Source organism: Tachypleus tridentatus, chromosome 10 (genome assembly GCF_004210375.1).
Source record: "Tachypleus tridentatus isolate NWPU-2018 chromosome 10, ASM421037v1, whole genome shotgun sequence".
In the NCBI taxonomy this organism is placed as follows: Eukaryota; Metazoa; Arthropoda; class Merostomata; order Xiphosura; family Limulidae; genus Tachypleus; species Tachypleus tridentatus.
Window position 1 is genome coordinate 24,777,774 of NC_134834.1, and position 17,205 is coordinate 24,794,978.

Here is a 17,205-nt window from a genome sequence, read left to right on the forward strand (position 1 = left end):
TACAAATAAGTGACAGTGTTTCAGCTTTCATTAGGTTTACATAGTATATAGCAAACACTTCTTTCTGGTACAAATAAGTGACAGTGTTTCAGCTTTCATTTTGTTTACATAGTATAGCAAACACTTCTTTCTGGTACAAATAACGGACAGTGTTTCAGCTTTCATTAGGTTTACATTAGTATATAGCAAACACTTCTTTCTGGGTAAAATAAGTGGTACAAATATAGTGACAGTGTGTCTCAGCTTTTATTAGGTTTACATAGTATATAGCAAACACTTCTTTCTGGTACAAATAAGTGACAGTGTTTCAGCTTTCATTTTGTTTACATTAGGTATAAACAAACACTTCTCTGGTGCAAATAAGTGACAGTGTTTCAGCTTTCATTTTGTTTACATAGCATAGCAAACACTTCTTTCTGATTACAAATAAGTGACAGTGTTTCAGCTTTCATTTTGTTTACATAGTATAGCAAACACTTCTTTCTGGTACAAATAAGTGACAGTGTTTCAGCTTTCATTAGGTTTACATAGTATAGCAAACACTTCTTTCTGGTACAAATAAGTGACAGTGTTTCAGCTTTCATTAGGTTTATAGTATAACAAACACTTCTTTCTGGTACAAATAAGTGACAGTGTTTCAGCTTTCATTTTGTTTACATGGTATAGCAAACACTTCTTTCTGGTACAAATAAGTGACAGTGTTTCAGCTTTCATTAGGTTTACATAGGTATAGCAAACACTTCTTTCTGGTACAAATAAGTGACAGTGTTTTCAGCTTTCATTTTGTTTTACATAATAGCAAACATCTTTCTGAGTACAAAAAGTGACAGTGTTTCAGCTTTCTTTGATTACATAATGGTATAGCAAACACTTCTTTCTGGTACAAATAAGTGACAGTGTTTCAGCTTTCATTAGGTTTACATGGGTATAGGAAACACTTCTTTCTGGTACAAATAAGTGACAGTGTTTCAGCTTTCATTTTGTTTACATAGTATAACAAACACTTCTTTCTGGGTACAAATAAGTGACAGTGTTTCAGCTTTCATTTTGTTTTCATATATATAGCAAACACTTCTTTCTGGTACAAATAAGTGACAGTGTTTCAGCTTTCATTTTGTTTACATAGTATAGCAAACACTTCTTTCTGGTACAAATAAGTGACAGTGTTTCAGCTTTCATTAGGTTTACATGAGTATAGCAAATGCACTTCTTTCTGGTACAAATAAGTGACAGTGTTTCAGCTTTCATTTGTTTCACATAGGTATAGCAAACACTTCTTTCTGGTACAAATAAGTGACAGTGTTTCAGCTTTCATTTGTTTTACAAACACTAGTACAAATAAGTGACAGTGTTTCAGCTTTCAACATAGTATAACACACTTCTTTCTGTTACAAATAAGTGACAGTGTTTCAGCTTTCATTTTGTTTACATGGTATAAGCAAACACACTTCTTTCTGGTACAAATAAGTGACAGTGTTTCAGCTTTCATTTTGTTTACATAGTATAGCAAACACTTCTTTCTGGTACAAATAAGTGACAGTGTTTCAGCTTTCATTTTGTTTACATAGTATAGCAAACACTTCTTTCTGGTTACAAATAAGTGACAGTGTTTTAGCTTTCATTTATAGGTTTACATATGGTATAGGAAACACTTCTTTCTGAACAAATAACACTTCTTTCTATGGTACAAATAAAATAAGTGACAGTGTTTCAGCTTTCATTTTGTTTACATAGTATAGCAAACACTTCTTTCTGGTACAAATAAGTGACAGTGTTTCAGCTTTCATTTTGTTTACATAGTATAGCAAACACTTCTTTCTGGTACAAATAAGTGACAGTGTTTCAGCTTTCATTTGTTTACATGGTATGGCAAACACTTCTTTCTGGTACAAATAAGTGACAGTGTTTCAGCTTTCATTAGGTTTACATAGTATAGCAAACACGTCTTTCTGGTGCAAATAAGTGACAGTGTTTCAGCTTTCATTTTGTTTACATGGTATAGCAAACACTTCTTTCTGGTACAAATAAGTGACAGTGTTTCAGCTTTCATTTGTTTACATAGTATAGCAAACACTTCTTTCTGGTACAAATAAGTGACAGTGTTTCAGCTTTCACTTTGTTTACATAGTATAGCAAACACTTCTTTCTGGTACAAATAAGTGACAGTGTTTCAGCTTTCATTTTGTTTACATAGTATAGCAAACACTTCTTTCTGGGTACAAATAAGTGACAGTGTTTCAGCTTTCATTAGGTTTACACAGTATAGCAAACACTTCTTTCTGGTACAAATAAGTGACAGTGTTTCAGCTTTCATTTTGTTTACATAGTATAGCAAACACTTCTTTCTGGTACAAATAAGTGACAGTGTTTCAGCTTTCATTAGGTTTACATAGTATAGCAAACACTTCTTTCTGGTACAAATAAGTGACAGTGTTTCAGCTTTCATTAGGTTTACATGGTACAGCAAACACTTCTTTCTGGTACAAATAAGTGACAGTGTTTCAGCTTTCATTTTGTTTACATAGTACAGCAAACACTTCTTTCTGGTACAAATAAGTGTGTGTGTTTCAGCTTTTATTTTGTTTACATAGTATAAGCAAACACTTCTTTCTGGTACAAATAAGTGACAGTGTTTCAGCTTTCATTTGTTTACATGGTATAGCAAACACTTCTTTCTGGTACAAATAAGTGACAGTGTTTCAGCTTCAGCTTTCATTTTGTTTGACAGTGTTTCAGCTATAGTTTACATAGTACACTTCTTTCTGGTTTACAAATAAGTGACAGTGTTTCAGCTTTCATTTTGTTTACATAGTATAGCAAACACTTCTTTCTGGTACAAATAAGTGACAGTGTTTCAGCTTTCATTTTGTTTACATAGTATAGCAAACACTTCTTTCTGGTACAAATAAGTGACAGTGTTTCAGCTTTCATTTTGTTTACATTGTATAGCAAACACTTCTTTCTGGTACAAATAAGTGACAGTGTTTCAGCTTTCATTAGGTTTACATGGTATAGCAAACACCTCTTTCTTATAAAACACTTCTTTCTGGTACAAATAAGTGACAGTGTTTCAGCTTTCATTTTGTTTACATAGTATAGCAAACACTTCTTTCTGGTACAAATAAGTGACAGTGTTTCAGCTTTCATTTTGTTTACATAGTATAGCAAACACTTCTTTCTGGTACAAATAAGTGACAGTGTTTCAGCTTTCATTTTGTTTACATACAAATAAGTATAGCAAACACTTCTTTCTGGTTTTCAAATAAGTGACAGTGTTTCAGCTTTCATTTTTCTTTTTCACATAGTATAGCAAACACTTCTTTCTGGTACAAATAAGTGACAGTGTTTCAGCTTTCATTTTGTTTACATAGTATAGCAAACACTTCTTTCTGGTACAAATAAGTGACAGTGTTTCAGCTTTCATTTTGTTTACATAGTATAGCAAACACTTCTTTCTGGTACAAATAAGTGACAGTGTTTCAGCTTTCATTTTGTTTACATGGTATAGCAAACACTTCTTTCTGGTACAAATAAGTGACAGTGTTTCAGCTTTCATTTTGTTTACATAGTATAGCAAACACTTCTTTCTGGTACAAATAAGTGACAGTGTTTCAGCTTTCATTTTGTTTACATAGTATAGCAAACACTTCTTTCTGGTACAAATAAGTGACAGTGTTTCAGCTTTCATTTTGTTTACATAGTATAGCAAACACTTCTTTCTGGTACAAATAAGTGACAGTGTTTCAGCTTTCATTTTGTTTACATAGTATAGCAAACACTTCTTTCTGGTACAAATAAGTGACAGTGTTTCAGCTTTCATTTTGTTTACATAGTATAGCAAACACTTCTTTCTGGTACAAATAAGTGACAGTGTTTCAGCTTTCATTTTATTGTTTACATTATAACAAACACTTCTTTCTGGTACAAATAAGTGACAGTGTTTCAGCTTTCATTTTGTTTACATAGTATAGCAAACACTTCTTTCTGGTACAAATAAGTGACAGTGTTTCAGCTTTCATTTTGTTTACATAGTATAGCAAACACTTCTTTCTGGTACAAATAAGTGACAGTGTTTCAGCTTTCATTTGTTTACATAGTATAGCAAACACTTCTTTCTGGTACAAATAAGTGACAGTGTTTCAGCTTTCATTTGTTTACATAGTATAGCAAACACTTCTTTCTGGTACAAATAAGTGACAGTGTTTCAGCTTTCATTAGGTTTACATAGTATAAAAACACTTCTTTCTGGTACAAATAAGTGACAGTGTTTCAGCTTTCATTTGTTTTACATAGTATAGCAAACACTTCTTTCTGGTACAAATAAGTGACAGTGTTTCAGCTTTCATTTTGTTTACATAGTATAGTGTTTCAAACACTTCTTTCTGGTACAAATAAGTGACAGTGTTTCAGCTTTCATTTTGTTTACATAGTATAGCAAACACTTCTTTCTGGTACAAATAAGTGACAGTGTTTCAGCTTTCATTTTGTTTACATAGTATAGCAAACACTTCTTTCTGGTACAAATAAGTGACAGTGTTTCAGCTTTCATTTTGTTTACATAGTATAGCAAACACTTCTTTCTGGTACAAATAAGTGACAGTGTTTCAGCTTTCATTTGTTTACATATAGCAAACACTTCTTTCTGGTACAAATAAGTGACAGTGTTTCAGCTTTCATTTTGTTTACATAGTATAGCAAACACTTCTTTCTGGTACAAATAAGTGACAGTGTTTCAGCTTTCATTTTGTTTACATGGTATAGCAAACACTTCTTTCTGGTACAAATAAGTGACAGTGTTTCAGCTTTCATTAGTTTACAGTATAGCAAACACTTCTTTCTGGTGCAAATAAGTGACAGTGTTTCAGCTTTCATTTTGTTTACATGGTATAGCAAACACTTCTTTCTGGTACAAATAAGTGACAGTGTTTCAGCTTTCATTTTGTTTACATAGTATAGCAAACACTTCTTTCTGGTACAAATAAGTGACAGTGTTTCAGCTTTCATTTTGTTTACATAGTATAGCAAAATAAGTGACTTCTTTCTGGTTTACAAATAAGTGACAGTGTTTCAGCTTTCATTTTGTTTACATAGTATAGCAAACACTTCTTTCTGGTACAAATAAGTGACAGTGTTTCAGCTTTCATTTTGTTTACATAGTATAGCAAAACACTTCTTTCTGGTACAAATAAGTACAGTGTTTCAGCTTTCATTTTGTTTACATAGTATAGCAAACACTTCTTTCTGGTACAAATAAGTGACAGTGTTTCAGCTTTCATTTTGTTTACATAGTATAGCAAACACTTCTTTCTGGTACAAATAAGTGACAGTGTTTCAGCTTTCATTTGTTTACATAGTATAGCAAACACTTCTTTCTGGTACAAATAAGTGACAGTGTTTCAGCTTTCATTTGGTTTACATAGTATAGCAAACACTTCTTTCTGGTACAAAGAAGTGACAGTGTTTCAGCTTTCATTTTGTTTACATAGTATAGCAAACACTTCTTTCTGGTACAAATAAGTGACAGTGTTTCAGCTTTCATTTTGTTTACATAGTATAGCAAACACTTCTTTCTGGTACAAATAAGTGACAGTGTTTCAGCTTTCATTTTGTTTACATAGTATAGCAAACACTTCTTTCTGGTACAAATAAGTGACAGTGTTTCAGCTTTCATTTTGTTTACATGGTATATAGCAAACACTTCTTTCTGGTACAAATAAGTGACAGTGTTTCAGCTTTCATTTTGTTTACATAAACACTTATAGCAAACACTTCTTTCTGGTACAAATAAGTGACAGTGTTTCAGCTTTCATTTTGTTTACATAGTATAGCAAACACTTCTTTCTGGTACAAATAAGTGACAGTGTTTCAGCTTTCATTTTGTTTACATAGTATAGCAAACACTTCTTTCTGGTACAAATAAGTGACAGTGTTTCAGCTTTCATTTTGTTTACATAGTATAGCAAACACTTCTTTCTGGTACAAATAAGTGACAGTGTTTCAGCTTTCATTTTGTTTACATATAGTATAGCAAACACTTCTTTCTGGTACAAATAAGTGACAGTGTTTCAGCTTTCATTGTTTCAGGTTTACATAGTATAGCAAACACTTCTTTCTGGTACAAATAAGTGACAGTGTTTCAGCTTTCATTTGGTTTACATAGTTTACACTTCTTTCTGGTACAAATAAGTATGTTTCAGCTTTCAAACACTTCTTTCTGGTACAAATAAGTGACAGTGTTTCAGCTTTCATTTTGTTTACATAGTATAGCAAACACTTCTTTCTGGTACAAATAAGTGACAGTGTTTCAGCTTTCATTATGTTTCTTTCTGGTACATAGACAGTATTTCAGCATAATAGCAAACACTTCTTTCTGGTACAAATAAGTGACAGTGTTTCAGCTTTCATTTTGTTTACATAGTATAGCAAACACTTCTTTCTGGTACAAATAAGTGACAGTGTTTCAGCTTTCATTTTGTTTACATAGTATAGCAAACACTTCTTTCTGGTACAAATAAGTGACAGTGTTTCAGCTTTCATTTTGTTTACATAGTATAGCAAACACTTCTTTCTGGTACAAATAAGTGACAGTGTTTCAGCTTTCATTTTGTTTACATAGTATAGCAAACACTTCTTTCTGGTACAAATAAGTGACAGTGTTTCAGCTTTCATTAGGTTTACATAGTATAGCAAACACTTCTTTCTGGTACAAATAAGTGACAGTGTTTCAGCTTTCATTTGTTTACATAGTATAGCAAACACTTCTTTCATTTTGTTTACATGGTATACAAAATAAGTGACAGTGTTTCAGCTTTCATTTTGTTTACATAAGTATAGCAAACACTTCTTTCTGGTACAAATAAGTGACAGTGTTTCAGCTTTCATTTTGTTTACATAGTATAGCAAACACTTCTTTCTGGTACAAATAAGTGACAGTGTTTCAGCTTTCATTAGGTTTACATAGTATAGCAAACACTTCTTTCTGGTACAAATAAGTGACAGTGTTTCAGCTTTCATTTGGTTTACATAGTATAGCAAACACTTCTTTCTGGTACAAATAAGTGACAGTGTTTCAGCTTTCATTTGTTTACATACATGGTATAGCAAACACTTCTTTCTGGTACAAATAAGTGACAGTGTTTCAGCTTTCATTTTTTTACATAGTATAGCAAACACTTCTTTCTGGTACAAATAAGTGACAGTGTTTCAGCTTTCATTTGGTTTACATAGTATAGCAAACACTTCTTTCTGGTACAAATAAGTGACAGTGTTTCAGCTTTCATTTTGTTTACATAGTATAGCAAACACTTCTTTCTGGTACAAATAAGTGACAGTGTTTCAGCTTTCATTTTGTTTACATAGTATAGCAAACACTTCTTTCTGGTACAAATAAGTGACAGTGTTTCAGCTTTCATTTTGTTTACATAGTATAGCAAACACTTCTTTCTGGTACAAATAAGTGACAGTGTTTCAGCTTTCATTTTGTTTACATAGTATAGCAAACACTTCTTTCTGGTACAAATAAGTGACAGTGTTTCAGCTTTCATTTGTTTACATAGGTATAGCAAACACTTCTTTCTGGTACAAATAAGTGACAGTGTTTCAGCTTTCATTTTGTTTACATAGTATAGCAAACACTTCTTTCTGGTACAAATAAGTGACAGTGTTTCAGCTTTCATTTTGTTTACATAGTATAGCAAACACTTCTTTCTGGTACAAATAAGTGACAGTGTTTCAGCTTTCATTTTGTTTACATAGTATAGCAAACACTTCTTTCTGGTACAAATAAGTGACAGTGTTTCAGCTTTCATTTTGTTTACATAGTATAGCAAACACTTCTTTCTGGTACAAATAAGTGACAGTGTTTCAGCTTTCATTTGTTTACATAGTATAGCAAACACTTCTTTCTGGTACAAATAAGTGACAGTGTTTCAGCTTTCATTTGTTTACATAGTACATAGCAAACACTTCTTTCTGGTACAAATAAGTGACAGTGTTTCAGCTTTCATTTGTTTACATAGTATAGCAAACACTTCTTTCTGGTACAAATAAGTGACAGTGTTTCAGCTTTCATTTTGTTTACATAGTATAGCAAACACTTCTTTCTGGTACAAATAAGTGACAGTGTTTCAGCTTTCATTTTGTTTACATAGTATAGCAAACACTTCTTTCTGGTACAAATAAGTGACAGTGTTTCAGCTTTCATTTTGTTTACATAGTATAGCAAACACTTCTTTCTGGTACAAATAAGTGACAGTGTTTCAGCTTTCATTTTGTTTACATAGTATAGCAAACACTTCTTTCTGGTACAAATAAGTGACAGTGTTTCAGCTTTCATTTGTTTACATAGTATAGCAAACACTTCTTTCTGGTACAAATAAGTGACAGTGTTTCAGCTTTCATTTTGTTTACATAGTATAGCAAACACTTCTTTCTGGTACAAATAAGTGACAGTGTTTCAGCTTTCATTTTGTTTACATAGTATAGCAAACACTTCTTTCTGGTACAAATAAGTGACAGTGTTTCAGCTTTCATTAGGTTTACATAGTATAGCAAACACTTCTTTCTGGTACAAATAAGTGACAGTGTTTCAGCTTTCATTTTGTTTACATAGTATAGCAAACACTTCTTTCTGGTACAAATAAGTGACAGTGTTTCAGCTTTCATTTTGTTTACATAGTATAGCAAACACTTCTTTCTGGTACAAATAAGTGACAGTGTTTCAGCTTTCATTAGGTTTACATAGTATAGCAAACACTTCTTTCTGGTACAAATAAGTGACAGTGTTTCAGCTTTCATTTTGTTTACATAGTATAGCAAACACTTCTTTCTGGTACAAATAAGTGACAGTGTTTCAGCTTTCATTTTGTTTACATAGTATAGCAAACACTTCTTTCTGGTACAAATAAGTGACAGTGTTTCAGCTTTCATTTTGTTTACATAGTATAGCAAACACTTCTTTCTGGTACAAATAAGTGACAGTGTTTCAGCTTTCATTTTGTTTACATAGTATAGCAAACACTTCTTTCTGGTACAAATAAGTGACAGTGTTTCAGCTTTCATTTTGTTTACATAGTATAGCAAACACTTCTTTCTGGTACAAATAAGTGACAGTGTTTCAGCTTTCATTTTGTTTACATAGTATAGCAAACACTTCTTTCTGGTACAAATAAGTGACAGTGTTTCAGCTTTCATTTTGTTTACATAGTATAGCAAACACTTCTTTCTGGTACAAATAAGTGACAGTGTTTCAGCTTTCATTTTGTTTACATAGTATAGCAAACACTTCTTTCTGGTACAAATAAGTGACAGTGTTTCAGCTTTCATTTTGTTTACATAGTATAGCAAACACTTCTTTCTGGTACAAATAAGTGACAGTGTTTCAGCTTTCATTTTGTTTACATAGTATAGCAAACACTTCTTTCTGGTACAAATAAGTGACAGTGTTTCAGCTTTCATTTTGTTTACATAGTATAGCAAACACTTCTTTCTGGTACAAATAAGTGACAGTGTTTCAGCTTTCATTTTGTTTACATAGTATAGCAAACACTTCTTTCTGGTACAAATAAGTGACAGTGTTTCAGCTTTCATTTTTCTGGTTTACATAGTATAGCAAACACTTCTTTCTGGTACAAATAAGTGACAGTGTTTCAGCTTTCATTTTGTTTACATAGTATAGCAAACACTTCTTTCTGGTACAAATAAGTGACAGTGTTTCAGCTTTCATTTTGTTTACATAGTATAGCAAACACTTCTTTCTGGTACAAATAAGTGACAGTGTTTCAGCTTTCATTTGTTTACATAGTATAGCAAACACTTCTTTCTGGTACAAATAAGTGACAGTGTTTCAGCTTTCATTAGGTTTACATAGTATAGCAAACACTTCTTTCTGGTACAAATAAGTGACAGTGTTTCAGCTTTCATTTGGTTTACATAGTATAGCAAACACTTCTTTCTGGTACAAATAAGTGACAGTGTTTCAGCTTTCATTTTGTTTACATAGTATAGCAAACACTTCTTTCTGGTACAAATAAGTGACAGTGTTTCAGCTTTCATTTTGTTTACATAGTATAGCAAACACTTCTTTCTGGTACAAATAAGTGACAGTGTTTCAGCTTTCATTTTGTTTACATTCTTTCTGGTACAAATAAGTATGTTTCAGCTTTCAAACACACTTCTTTCTGGTACAAATAAGTGACAGTGTTTCAGCTTTCATTTTGTTTACATAGTATAGCAAACACTTCTTTCTGGTACAAATAAGTGACAGTGTTTCAGCTTTCATTTTGTTTACATAGTATAGCAAACACTTCTTTCTGGTACAAATAAGTGACAGTGTTTCAGCTTTCATTAGGTTTACATAGTATAGCAAACACTTCTTTCTGGTACAAATAAGTGACAGTGTTTCAGCTTTCATTTTGTTTACATAGTATAGCAAACACTTCTTTCTGGTACAAATAAGTGACAGTGTTTCAGCTTTCATTTTGTTTACATAGTATAGCAAACACTTCTTTCTGGTACAAATAAGTGACAGTGTTTCAGCTTTCATTTTGTTTACATAGGTATAGCAAACACTTCTTTCTGGTACAAATAAGTGACAGTGTTTCAGCTTTCATTTTGTTTACATAGTATAGCAAACACTTCTTTCTGGTACAAATAAGTGACAGTGTTTCAGCTTTCATTTTGTTTACATATAGCAAGCAAACACTTCTTTCTGGTACAAATAAGTGACAGTGTTTCAGCTTTTACTTTGTTTACATAGTATAACAAACACTTCTTTCTGGTACAAATAAGTGACAGTGTTTCAGCTTTCATTTGTTTACATAGTATAACAAACACTTCTTTCTGGTACAAATAAGTGACAGTGTTTCAGCTTTCATTTTGTTTACATAGTATAGCAAACACTTCTTTCTGGTACAAATAAGTGACAGTGTTTCAGCTTTCATTTTGTTTACATAGTATAGCAAACACTTCTTTCTGGTACAAATAAGTGACAGTGTTTCAGCTTTCATTTTGTTTACATAGTATAGCAAACACTTCTTTCTGGTACAAATAAGTGACAGTGTTTCAGCTTTCATTTGTTTACATAGTATAGCAAACACTTCTTTCTGGTACAAATAAGTGACAGTGTTTCAGCTTTCATTTGTTTACATGGTTTACAAACACTTCTTTCTGGTACAAATAAGCAAACAGCTTCATTTCTGGTAGCAAACACTTCTTTCTGGTACAAATAAGTGACAGTGTTTCAGCTTTCATTTTGTTTACATAGTATAGCAAACACTTCTTTCTGGTACAAATAAGTGACAGTGTTTCAGCTTTCATTTTGTTTACATAGTATAGCAAACACTTCTTTCTGGTACAAATAAGTGACAGTGTTTCAGCTTTCATTTTGTTTACATAGTATAGCAAACACTTCTTTCTGGTACAAATAAGTGACAGTGTTTCAGCTTTCATTTTGTTTACATAGTATAGCAAACACTTCTTTCTGGTACAAATAAGTGACAGTGTTTCAGCTTTCATTTTGTTTACATGACAGTATAGCAAACACTTCTTTCTGGTACAAATAAGTGACAGTGTTTCAGCTTTCATTTTGTTTACATAGTATAGCAAACACTTCTTTCTGGTACAAATAAGTGACAGTGTTTCAGCTTTCATTTTGTTTACATAGTATAGCAAACACTTCTTTCTGGTACAAATAAGTGACAGTGTTTCAGCTTTCATTATAGGTTCTTTCTGGTACACATAAGTGACAGTGTTTCAGCTTTCATTAGGTTTACATAGTATACACTTCTTTCTGGTGCAAATAAGTGACAGTGTTTCAGCTTTCATTTTGTTTACATGGTATAGCAAACACTTCTTTCTGGTACAAATAAGTGACAGTGTTTCAGCTTTCATTTTGTTTACATAGTATAGCAAACACTTCTTTCTGGTACAAATAAGTGACAGTGTTTCAGCTTTCATTTTGTTTACATAGTATAGCAAACACTTCTTTCTGGTACAAATAAGTGACAGTGTTTCAGCTTTCATTTTGTTTACATAGTATAGCAAACACTTCTTTCTGGTACAAATAAGTGACAGTGTTTCAGCTTTCATTTTGTTTACATAGTATAGCAAACACTTCTTTCTGGTACAAATAAGTGACAGTGTTTCAGCTTTCATTTTGTTTACATAGTATAGCAAACACTTCTTTCTGGTACAAATAAGTGACAGTGTTTCAGCTTTCATTTTGTTTTACATAGTATAGCAAACACTTCTTTCTGGTACAAATAAGTGACAGTGTTTCAGCTTTCATTTGTTTTACATAGTATAGCAAACACTTCTTTCTGGTACAAATAAGTGACAGTGTTTCAGCTTTCATTTGTTTACATAGTATAGCAAACACTTCTTTCTGGTACAAATAAGTGACAGTGTTTCAGCTTTCATTTTGTTTACATAGTATAGCAAACACTTCTTTCTGGTACAAATAAGTGACAGTGTTTCAGCTTTCATTTTGTTTACATAGTATAGCAAACACTTCTTTCTGGTACAAATAAGTGACAGTGTTTCAGCTTTCATTTTGTTTACATAGTATAGCAAACACTTCTTTCTGGTACAAATAAGTGACAGTGTTTCAGCTTTCATTTTGTTTACATAATATAGTTCTTTCTGGTACAAATAAGTGACAGTGTTTCAGCTTTCATTTTGTTTACATAATAGCACTTCTTTCTGGTACAAATAAGTGACAGTGTTTCAGCTTTCATTTTGTTTACATAGTATAGCAAACACTTCTTTCTGGTACAAATAAGTGACAGTGTTTCAGCTTTCATTTTGTTTACATAGTATAGCAAACACTTCTTTCTGGTACAAATAAGTGACAGTGTTTCAGCTTTCATTTTGTTTACATAGTATAGCAAACACTTCTTTCTGGTACAAATAAGTGACAGTGTTTCAGCTTTCATTTTGTTTACATAGTATAGCAAACACTTCTTTCTGGTACAAATAAGTGACAGTGTTTCAGCTTTCATTTTGTTTACTTCTTTCTGGTACAAATAAGTGACAGTGTTTCAGCTTTCATTTGGTATATAGCAAACACTTCTTTCTGGTACAAATAAGTGACAGTGTTTCAGCTTTCATTTCATAGTATAGCAAACACTTCTTTCTGGTACAAATAAGTGACAGTGTTTCAGCTTTCATTTTGTTTACATAGTATAGCAAACACTTCTTTCTGGTACAAATAAGTGACAGTGTTTCAGCTTTCATTTTGTTTACATAGTATAGCAAACACTTCTTTCTGGTACAAATAAGTGACAGTGTTTCAGCTTTCATTTTGTTTACATGGTATAGCAAACACTTCTTTCTGGTACAAATAAGTGACAGTGTTTCAGCTTTCATTTTGTTTACATAGTATAGCAAACACTTCTTTCTGGTACAAATAAGTGACAGTGTTTCAGCTTTCATTAGGTTTACATAGTATAGCAAACACTTCTTTCTGGTACAAATAAGTGACAGTGTTTCAGCTTTCATTTTGTTTACATAGTATAGCAAACACTTCTTTCTGGTACAAATAAGTGACAGTGTTTCAGCTTTCATTTTGTTTACATAGTATAGCAAACACTTCTTTCTGGTACAAATAAGTGACAGTGTTTCAGCTTTCATTTTGTTTACATAGTATAGCAAACACTTCTTTCTGGTACAAATAAGTGACAGTGTTTCAGCTTTCATTTGTTTACATAGTATAGCAAACACTTCTTTCTGGTACAAATAAGTGACAGTGTTTCAGCTTTCATTTTGTTTACATAGTATAGCAAACACTTCTTTCTGGTACAAATAAGTGACAGTGTTTCAGCTTTCATTTTGTTTACATAAGTGACAGTATAGCAAACACTTCTTTCTGGTACAAATAAGTGACAGTGTTTCAGCTTTCATTTTGTTTACATAGTATAGCAAACACTTCTTTCTGGTACAAATAAGTGACAGTGTTTCAGCTTTCATTTTGTTTACATAGTATAGCAAACACTTCTTTCTGGTACAAATAAGTGACAGTGTTTCAGCTTTCATTTTGTTTACATGGTATAGCAAACACTTCTTTCTGGTACAAATAAGTGACAGTGTTTCAGCTTTCATTTTGTTTACATAGTATAGCAAACACTTCTTTCTGGTACAAATAAGTGACAGTGTTTCAGCTTTCATTTTGTTTACATAGTATAGCAAACACTTCTTTCTGGTACAAATAAGTGACAGTGTTTCAGCTTTCATTTTTTTTACAGCTTTCATTTGTTTACATAGTATAGCAAACACTTCTTTCTGGTACAAATAAGTGACAGTGTTTCAGCTTTCATTTTGTTTACATAGTATAGCAAACACTTCTTTCTGGTACAAATAAGTGACAGTGTTTCAGCTTTCATTTTGTTTACATAGTATAGCAAACACTTCTTTCTGGTACAAATAAGTGACAGTGTTTCAGCTTTCATTTTGTTTACATAGTATAGCAAACACTTCTTTCTGGTACAAATAAGTGACAGTGTTTCAGCTTTCATTTTGTTTACATATAGTAAATAAGTGACAGTGTTTCAGCTTTCAAACACACTTCTTTCTGGTACAAATAAGTGACAGTGTTTCAGCTTTCATTTTGTTTACATAGTATAGCAAACACTTCTTTCTGGTACAAATAAGTGACAGTGTTTCAGCTTTCATTTTGTTTACATAGTATAGCAAACACTTCTTTCTGGTACAAATAAGTGACAGTGTTTCAGCTTTCATTTTGTTTACATAGTATAGCAAACACTTCTTTCTGGTACAAATAAGTGACAGTGTTTCAGCTTTCATTTTGTTTACATTATAGCAAACACTTCTTTCTGGTACAAATAAGTGACAGTGTTTCAGCTTTCATTTTGTTTACATAGTATAGCAAACACTTCTTTCTGGTACAAATAAGTGACAGTGTTTCAGCTTTCATTTTGTTTACATAGTATAGCAAACACTTCTTTCTGGTACAAATAAGTGACAGTGTTTCAGCTTTCATTTTGTTTACATAGTATAGCAAACACTTCTTTCTGGTACAAATAAGTGACAGTGTTTCAGCTTTCATTTCATTTTGTTTACATAGTATAGCAAACACTTCTTTCTGGTACAAATAAGTGACAGTGTTTCAGCTTTCATTTTGTTTACATAGTATAGCAAACACTTCTTTCTGGTACAAATAAGTGACAGTGTTTCAGCTTTCATTTTGTTTACATAGTATAGCAAACACTTCTTTCTGGTACAAATAAGTGACAGTGTTTCAGCTTTCATTTGGTTTACATTTATAGCAAACACTTCTTTCTGGTACAAATAAGTGACAGTGTTTCAGCTTTCATTTTGTTTACATAGTATAGCAAACACTTCTTTCTGGTACAAATAAGTGACAGTGTTTCAGCTTTCATTTGTTTACATAGTATAGCAAACACTTCTTTCTGGTACAAATAAGTGACAGTGTTTCAGCTTTCATTTTGTTTACATAGTATAGCAAACACTTCTTTCTGGTACAAATAAGTGACAGTGTTTCAGCTTTCATTTTGTTTACATAGTATAGCAAACACTTCTTTCTGGTACAAATAAGTGACAGTGTTTCAGCTTTCATTTTGTTTACATAGCTATAGCAAACACTTCTTTCTGGTACAAATAAGTGACAGTGTTTCAGCTTTCATTTTGTTTACATAGTATAGCAAACACTTCTTTCTGGTACAAATAAGTGACAGTGTTTCAGCTTTCATTTTGTTTACATAGTATAGCAAACACTTCTTTCTGGTACAAATAAGTGACAGTGTTTCAGCTTTCATTTTGTTTACATAGTATAGCAAACACTTCTTTCTGGTACAAATAAGTGACAGTGTTTCAGCTTTCATTTTGTTTACATAGTATAGCAAACACTTCTTTCTGGTACAAATAAGTGACAGTGTTTCAGCTTTCATTTTTACATAGTTTTCTTTCTGGTACAAATAAGTGACAGTGTTTCAGCTCAGTATAGCAAACACTTCTTTCTGGTACAAATAAGTGACAGTGTTTCAGCTTTCATTTGGTTTACATAGTATAGCAAACACTTCTTTCTGGTACAAATAAGTGACAGTGTTTCAGCTTTCATTTTGTTTACATAGTATAGCAAACACTTCTTTCTGGTACAAATAAGTGACAGTGTTTCAGCTTTCATTTTGTTTACATAGTATAGCAAACACTTCTTTCTGGTACAAATAAGTGACAGTGTTTCAGCTTTCATTTGGTTTACATAGTAGTATAGCAAACACTTCTTTCTGGTACAAATAAGTGACAGTGTTTCAGCTTTCATTTTGTTTACATAGTATAGCAAACACTTCTTTCTGGTACAAATAAGTGACAGTGTTTCAGCTTTCATTTTGTTTACATAGTATAGCAAACACTTCTTTCTGGTACAAATAAGTGACAGTGTTTCAGCTTTCATTTTGTTTACATAGTATAGCAAACACTTCTTTCTGGTACAAATAAGTGACAGTGTTTCAGCTTTCATTTTGTTTACATAGTATAGCAAACACTTCTTTCTGGTACAAATAAGTGACAGTGTTTCAGCTTTCATTTTGTTTACATAGTATAAATAAACACTTCTTTCTGGTACAAATAAGTGACAGTGTTTCAGCTTTCATTAGGTTTACATAGTATAGCAAACACTTCTTTCTGGTACAAATAAGTGACAGTGTTTCAGCTTTCATTTTGTTTACATAGTATAGCAAACACTTCTTTCTGGTACAAATAAGTGACAGTGTTTCAGCTTTCATTTGTTTACATAGTATAGCAAACACTTCTTTCTGGTACAAATAAGTGACAGTGTTTCAGCTTTCATTTTGTTTACATAGTATAGCAAACACTTCTTTCTGGTACAAATAAGTGACAGTGTTTCAGCTTTCATTTTGTTTACATAGTATAGCAAACACTTCTTTCTGGTACAAATAAGTGACAGTGTTTCAGCTTTCATTTTGTTTACATAGTATAGCAAACACTTCTTTCTGGTACAAATAAGTGACAGTGTTTCAGCTTTCATTTTGTTTACATAGTATAGCAAACACTTCTTTCTGGTACAAATAAGTGACAGTGTTTCAGCTTTCATTTTGTTTACATAGTATAGCAAACACTTCTTTCTGGTACAAATAAGTGACAGTGTTTCAGCTTTCATTTTGTTTACATAGTATAGCAAACACTTCTTTCTGGTACAAATAAGTGACAGTG